Source organism: Lygodium microphyllum, chromosome 24, assembly GCF_053477565.2.
Source record: "Lygodium microphyllum isolate KBCC chromosome 24, Lygodium_microphyllum_v1.1.10, whole genome shotgun sequence".
NCBI lineage: Eukaryota > Viridiplantae > Streptophyta > Polypodiopsida > Schizaeales > Lygodiaceae > Lygodium > Lygodium microphyllum.
Window position 1 is genome coordinate 119,031,578 of NC_141158.1, and position 8,231 is coordinate 119,039,808.

Sequence of the window (8,231 nt, forward strand, 5' to 3'; positions counted from 1 at the left end):
CGCCCGCCCATTAGCTTTATTTCTATTTGGCACAAAAGCAAACTCAAAGGCCAAAAGCGTGCTATTTTGTAATTTGGGCTATTATTTGAGCTTGAAGATAATTAATACATAAATACATGCTTTGTGGAGCACTCACACAAGGCATGGGGGAGATTGCACCCAATTTGTCTCTTGTTCATGTCGTGCAAGTCTTCTACATTGATTTGTGTGCAAAAAGTAGAGTTCTTTTGTTCTTGGGGACCTTTTGACGCTCACTACGCGCGCTTATGGCATCCGATCTGTGCACCAGTGGTATGAGAGTGAAGCTGAGATCGAGAGCTTCCAATCGCTACCCATCTTGCGCGAAGGCGGAGCTCCTGGAACGATCGAGCTCTATGGAACAATCGATACGGATGGATTCCTGGAGGTCAAGAACCTCTATCTGCAGCCTCTGATCGTGAAGGACTGGCCTGAGGAGGCGGAGGACCACTTCTACATCTCCTTCTTCAAGACTTTTTTTTTTCACAATCACAGTAAGCTTCTTCCATATCTAAAAGTTCTTAAGCTTTAAAATAAAGCTTAGTAAGCTTTATAAAAAGCTTTAAGAAAGCTTCAATTTCGAAAATTCAATGATTGTGGCAGCGACATCTCAGCGTCAAAATCGGCGCAAAAAACGGCCCTCCCCCAAAAATTCATCGACAGCTTCAGTCCTTTAGAGCCTAAATAACTTAAGCTTTAAACAAGCTTAATCACTCAAGTTCTACAAGTCTTCTTACTCTGCAAGTCCTGCAAGTTCCCAGAAGTCAAGACAGACTAACTTCAACAACTCCCATAAAGACTGTTCCTGTGCAGAAGCACAGAATTACAAAATTGCTCCTTGGAAGACTCTGTTCACACACACAGACTTGCTGAACCAGTTTCAGCAAACGCAGAAGGTCATACACCATTTCTACGAAGACAACAAATTCTATAATCGCAAAAGATAAAGACCATAAAAGCCAAACAACATTTATAAGCCTTGTATACCCGACTTTGAGCTACATTCATCCCGCTAATCAGATTTTGAGAGAGTGAGGTCTTTTGGATTTTTACAGGATGACGGAACAAAATATGGACGATTTAATGGCTGAAGGCGACCTTCCTGAACCTACGATGGAACAAAAATTGGATTTGATTATGATGCAGCTTGATGAAGAACGAAGAGCCGACAAGCTTTGCAAGTTCAATGGGCCAATTTGCAACAATCTACCACCAACAAAGATGGACCGCAACCCGAAGATCTTATCCGACGTACCATTGATGCGACGCTCGAAGCTCAATCCATCCGCAAAGAAACAAAGATAAGTAAAAGAAATTTCAAATTTCGTACTTTCAATGGATCTCGAGATGGAAAGACTGTACTTGCATTTATCAGTCAGTTTGATGATTACTTTCATGAAGAGACATATGCTGAGAAAGACAAAATTAAATGTGTCACTAATCATTTAGTTGATCAAGCATCTCTTTGGTGAACTGTGGTTCGTAAGAGCATAGATTGTCCCACTACCTGCGAGAGTTTCAAAAAGAAGTTTTTGCAGAATTTCCTTCCTCCTTAATTCCATGAAAAAGCCATAAAGCAATGGGATCTTCTATAGCAAAGAGATCGTGAGCCTATTTCCTAATACACTGAACGTTTTTGGAATGCCCTACTACAACTCCGAATGCTAGAAGACGTACCTGAAGCGACTCACAAACGCAAGTTTATGTCTGGCCTACTTGGACATTACTATGCTGAAGTCAATATGTTCAAACCAACAACCCTTGAAGATGTAATTTCTTTGGCTCATGACACTGAAGACAAGATTCGAGGAAGAGACAAGTGTCCACAACAATTTCAAGCAAATTGTAACTATGGTTCCAAGCAATTCAATTCAAATTTTAGAAGATTCAATCAAAGTCATTTTCTTCCATCTTCCTTCTGTAAGTCTTGGACAAAACCACCTGCTTTGCCGTCAAATACCAATCAAAACCCTAAGCCATCCTCACAGCCAAATCCTAATATTTCTAGACTTCCTGCCATTACCAACAATGTATCTAAAGCCAAACCTATAGTTTGTTACAAATGCCATCAACCTGGACATCTAGCAGCCAATTGCCAATTGAAGAAGCTACCTGTCCATATAAATTATCTTGGAGCAATGGAAGATGAAGAACGTGAGGAAATGCGTGATTTTATGGAAGATGATGACGACATTGCTACTCCTTCGGATACTTTGCCAGCACACATGACTTTATTTCTGCAAAGCTAGTGAAAGAATTGAAATTACAAACTGTTTCTACACATTATCGTATTAAAGCAGCATTCCTAGGCACAAGCTATAATGGAACACAAGAGGTGCATGATTTAGAAATTAAAATTTGTGAATATACTGAACAAAGAAATTTTCTAGTTGTACCTTTGCAGTCTAGTGACATTATCCTAGGTATGCCTTGGCGTCATCAGTATAATCCTAACATAGATTATTCCATGCATTCAATTAAAATTCATTCTCAAGGAAAACAAATTACATTGAATGATATGCACGCCTCTAATAATTTTCCACTGCTTACTCATACTCAAGCTAAATGTGCATTACGTAAAAGTAGCAAATCTTATCTAATTTGGGTGAATGAACTTCAAGCTAAAGAAAAACATATGCATCCTAAGCATACACAATTTCTTGCTCAATTTAAAGATTGTTTTGCTTATGATCTACCACTTGGACTACCACCTTCACGTCCTGAAGATCACAAAATAGATTTAATTCCTGGTACACAACCACCATGTAAAGTACCATATAGGCATAACCAAATTGAACAGAAAGAAATTCAAAATCAAGTAGAGGAATTGTTAAACAGAGGATTAATTAGACCTAGTAGTTCTCCATTTAACGCACCTATTTTATTAGTAAAGAATAATAATAATACTTATCGCATGTGCATTGATTATCATGCCCTAAATAAAATTACTATTAAGAATAGATATCCAATTCCTAGGATAGATGATCTTATGGATAAACTACAAGATTATGCCATATTCAGTAAGATAGATCTTAAATCTGGTTATCATCAAGTGAGATTAGATAAATCTGTTATATTCAAAACTGCATTTAGAACACAATTTGGACATTATGAATTTCTAGTGATACCTTTTGGATTAACTAATGCACCTGCTATATTTAGTCGAATGATGAATCGCATATTTCTGAAATATCAGCATTGTGTTATAGTATTCTTTGATGATATATTGGTATTCAGTAAAAATGAGAATGAGCATTATGAACATCTGTCTTTAGTTTTCAAGTTGTTGAAAGATAATCAATTGTATGCTAATCCAGAAAAGAGTGAATTCTTTCAAACAGAAATAGAATATCTAGGTCATATTGTTTCATCAGAATGTATTAAAGTTTACCCTAAAAGATAGAAGCAATATTGAATTGGCCCATACCCAAAAATGTGTATGAGTTACGCTCTTTTCTAGGTCTTGCTAGTTTTTACAGGAAGTTTGTGCGAAATTTTTCATTACTTGCCTTACCTTTGACTAAACTTTTAAAGAAAGGTATTGTTTATAACTGGACTGATAATCAACAAAAATCTTTTGATTTATTGAAACATGCATTAACCCATGCTCCTGTATTACAACTACCTGATTTCAATAGACCATTCTTTTTAGTAATTACTGATGCTAATGGATCTGGAATAGGAGCTGTACTTATGCAAGATAATCATCCCATAGCCTATTCTAGTTGTAAACTGAAACCATCCGAACTTAAATATTCTACATATAATAAAGAATTGCTAGCTGTAGTACAAGCCTTACGTCAATGGAAACATTACTTAATGGGTTCTGAGTTTATGATTAAAACTGACCAACAAAGTATTAGACATCTCCTTAGTCAACCCCAAATATCTGACCGACATATCAAATGGGCGGCTTTCATTTAAAGTTTTCATCCTCTTATACAATATCAACCAGGAAAAGAGAATATTGTAGCCGACGCTTTAAGTAGAAGACCGACCATTCATAATATCTCTGTGATATCATTTGATTCTCTTATCCCTATGAAAGATACTTATCAACAGGACATTATTTTTCAAACTGATTGAAATAAATTAGTTGTAAATAATTGGATTCTTATTGATTCACTGTCTTACAATAATGGATTCATATTTTATGAAAAGAGATTATGTGTTACAGTTCCATTTAGATCTTTTGTATTGAATGAGATTCATTGTTCTCCATATCAAGGTCATAGAGGTATTATATCTACTTTGCGTACATTGACTAAAGATTTTTATTGGCCACATATGGACACTAATGTATCTAACTTTGTTTCTGAATGTTTAATTTGTCAAAGAGTTAAGAGACATCATGGTAAACAGTATGGTTTACTTATGCCTTTATCTATTCCATCACGACCATGGGAACAAATTTCTATGGATTTTATTACTGGTTTACCTAACACTAAAGCTAATCATGATATGATTTGGACTATTGTAGACAGGTTTAGCAAACAATCATATTTCATTCCATGCAAGAAAACTTTAACAGCATCTCAAGCAGCTCAATTGTTTTTTAAAACTATTTTCACTAATCATGGTTTACCAAAAGTTATTATTTCTGATCGTGATTCTAGATTCTGTAATAATTTTTGGATTACTTTGTTTGCTAGCTTAGGAACAAAGATTGATTTTTCATCTGCATTTCATCCTGAAACAAATGGTCAAACAGAAGCTACTAACAGTACTATTTTAGATCTTTTACGTGCTTACACTATCTCTAAACCACATACATGGGATGCACATCTACATTTACTTCAGTTTGCATATAACAATACTCCACACACAGCTACAAAGAAAGCACCATTTGAAGTTATTTATGGTTATAGATTGTCTACACGTGTTACATCTTTATCAAATAAGATTCAAAGTGCTGATGATATTGCTAACATGCACGCTACTATTTTTGATAAAGTTAAAGATATGATTGCCAAAGCCCAGCAATCATATACAAAGCAAGCAAATAAGAAAAGACATGCCATGAATTTTAAGTTGATAATTATGTTTGGTTACGAATAGAGAAACGTAGATTACAAAGTGTAGATAAACATCCAGTTGTGAAATTAGCACCTAGATTCTATGGACCATTCAAGATCATACACAAAGTCAATGACAATGCATTTAAATTAGAAATACCACAGCATTGAAAAATTTATAGCACCTTTCACATTAGTTTATTACGACCCTTTAGAGGCTAATTACCTGTAAACCCTGTCTATGAAAACCCACCTTTGTTAAATGAAGAGACTGAAATCCTTGAGCCTGAAGCTATTCTAGATACTAACTTTATAACCACTAGAACTGGCCGTAGATATTCTAGATACTTGGTCGACTTAAATGATTTCCCTACTCTGTTAACTCCACATTGAGCTAATAGCAATTGAGGACAATTGCTATCCCACCCCGGGGTATGATGCCAGGAGGCATATTACACGGTGGATTCTGTAAACTTTTATTACCGGGGCTCATACACAAAGTGGATTCTTTGTGCAAGAAGTCGATGGGGACGTCTATCCTTTTCGGGCGTTTTGTTAATTTAGTGTGTACATGGGTGATTCCATAGTAGGTGATTCCGCAAAATACATATTAAATTAATAAACGTTTATGAGTTTAGAGTGCGCACTCGTGATAAATTAAGGTTAAGATTGATTTCTAAACAATTGATTTATTTATGTAGTTGAAGACTGCTAGGTATTCACTTTTGTCGGTTTAATTATATTATTTTACTAACGATTGTGAATGCTTCAGTTGATGTGTAGAGATAGCAGCAGTGGCGGTGGAAAGCATTGGAGGATAGCGTGTATTCCAATTATCGGCAATATTTTGATGGGCGCATACCTTAGGCATAGCGCCTATATTTTGCCGCGCCTATTTATCAAGGCGTTGGATATTTATTTATTATTTTTGTATGCGCATGAGAGCACGATTTAGATATTTGTATTTGGACATTGTATTGGGTATGTCTGACTTCTTGGGCGCCCGCCCATTAGCTTTATTTCTATTTGGCACAAAAGCAAACTCAAAAGCCAAAAGCGTGCTATTTTGTAATTTTGGCTATTATTTGAGCTTGAAGATGATTAATACATAAATACATGCTTTGTGGAGCACTCACACAAGGCATGGGAGGAGATTGCACCCAATTTGTCTCTTGTTCATGTCGTGCAAGTCTTCTACATTGATTTGTGTGCAAAAAGTAGAGTTCTTTTGTTCTTGGAAACCTTTTGACGCTCACTATGCGCGCTTACGGCATCCGATCTATACACCAGATTTAATTGCCTCTTCAAGCATCTTAGGTGAACTCCTTTTCACTTCCTTTTTACAAGTCTTATCTAGTCCCCTTATGAATCCTCTTGTCTTTTGAAATTCATCTATTTCTTCCAATTTGAGGATTATCTCACGATACTCCTCGAGATATGTCAGCAAATGTCTTCCCTTTTGTATGAAAAAATCCCAATCTGCCCAATTTCTTTCCATTTTATTTTCAGAAATGAATTCTTTCAGAAAGACTGATTCAAATTGAGCCCAAGTTTCAAGTATTTTATTTGCCTCCTTTAAAGTTCTCCACCATTTATATGCCTTTGGCCCCAAGGTTAAACTAGCCTCTAGCACCTGAAGATGTTGGTGAAGTATTCTTTAATTTGTGCAAATCTTCCCATTTTTGGAGGAAATTAAAGATAGTGTCTTTATTTCTGTCTTTTTCCTCCCCATGAAACTGAGGGGGTTTCGTATCTTTTAACATTGGGTTATCCCTCAGCTTTTGGTGGGGCTCCCTAGGGGAGAGCATAGTCACATTAAGATCTTTCGATGAAGATGGAATATATGAGGTCTGTACCTTACCTTTATCTCTTTCTAGTAATAAGGCTAATTGGGATTTTATTTCGGTGAGTGCTTGAGTTTGCAACTCCATTTGAACCCCATGTGCTTGCACACGAGCAATTAGATCATCAAATTGTTCTCGTGTAGCGAAAAATTCTTCCCATTGTTCTTGTATTTCCATTTCATGGGGATCCATCATAGGGTAGTCCTCGGAACTAGAGCCTTCGATTACCCCCTCTCTCTCTTTCCCCTCCATCTATACATTGGAATTGGAAAGCAAATATAAGAAATTTGCGTACAAAGATGAGGTACTTCCCTGATTACAGTGATAGGGCAAATGTCGACGGCCTTTACAGCTTAGTGATAGAAAAAACGTGAGGAACAGTGCGACTTTCCTCCAATATGTGCAGGTCGCGTAGCCATAAAACCTGTCGGCATGGGCACTGGGTAAGGGTGTGATTAAACACCACAACCAGGTTGCGTGGAAACAGGGTCGTGGCCAAAGTTATAGTTAACATGGCCCGTAATGACACAGGACGTGGCCAAATCGACTAGAAACGAGACATATTCGTTTCGACGAGACTTGATCATTTCAGCGAAAAACGACCCGGCTTGCAAACGACGACACATCAATGGCTCGATTAGCGTGATCCAAATGCAATCGCTAACACGGCATGATCAAAATCGCTCTGATACCATTATTATATGTGGGACCTATCCAGAACTCTCTTCTGTCGATGCCCCCCTGTGTTTTTTTTTAAACGAGCACGAGAGCCTTCTTCCGTTCTCCACCCAACCACGTCTAGTAAGTTACTCGCTAGAACCCCCCCAAGTCGTGACTCTCTTGCCAGCCGTCCCCTTAGGGTCAGTTATACTTATTTTAAAACTCACTCACTTCCTAGACTCCCCTTGACTCCGTTCAGGTGCCCAAGGCCCCCGTACAGTCATCTCTCACACTTGTTCCCCAATTAGTTACACCATAAATGTAACAATAAATGTAATGTTGCTTGATATGTAAATTATTCAAAGAGTTTGTCCCTTAATATGATACACTCAAATACGGATTCGATCATAAAGGTTCTCTAGAAAATTTACAAGGTCTCACATATGGGAAGATGCCTCAAGAAAAGCTATCGGATAGATATGTTGAATGGATCAATGCACGTTTAAGAGTTTTTTTATCAATTTGCCACACACACACACACACACAGCCTTGCTCATTTTGCTCTATACACAAAAATCTCTAAGGCACTAGTGTATATTTGAGTCCTACACAATCAAGATAATTCCTTGAAGCATCCTTTAACTCTCTCTAGAGTAGCTGATCTTACAATGACTTTACAAGTAGGACAAGCTCA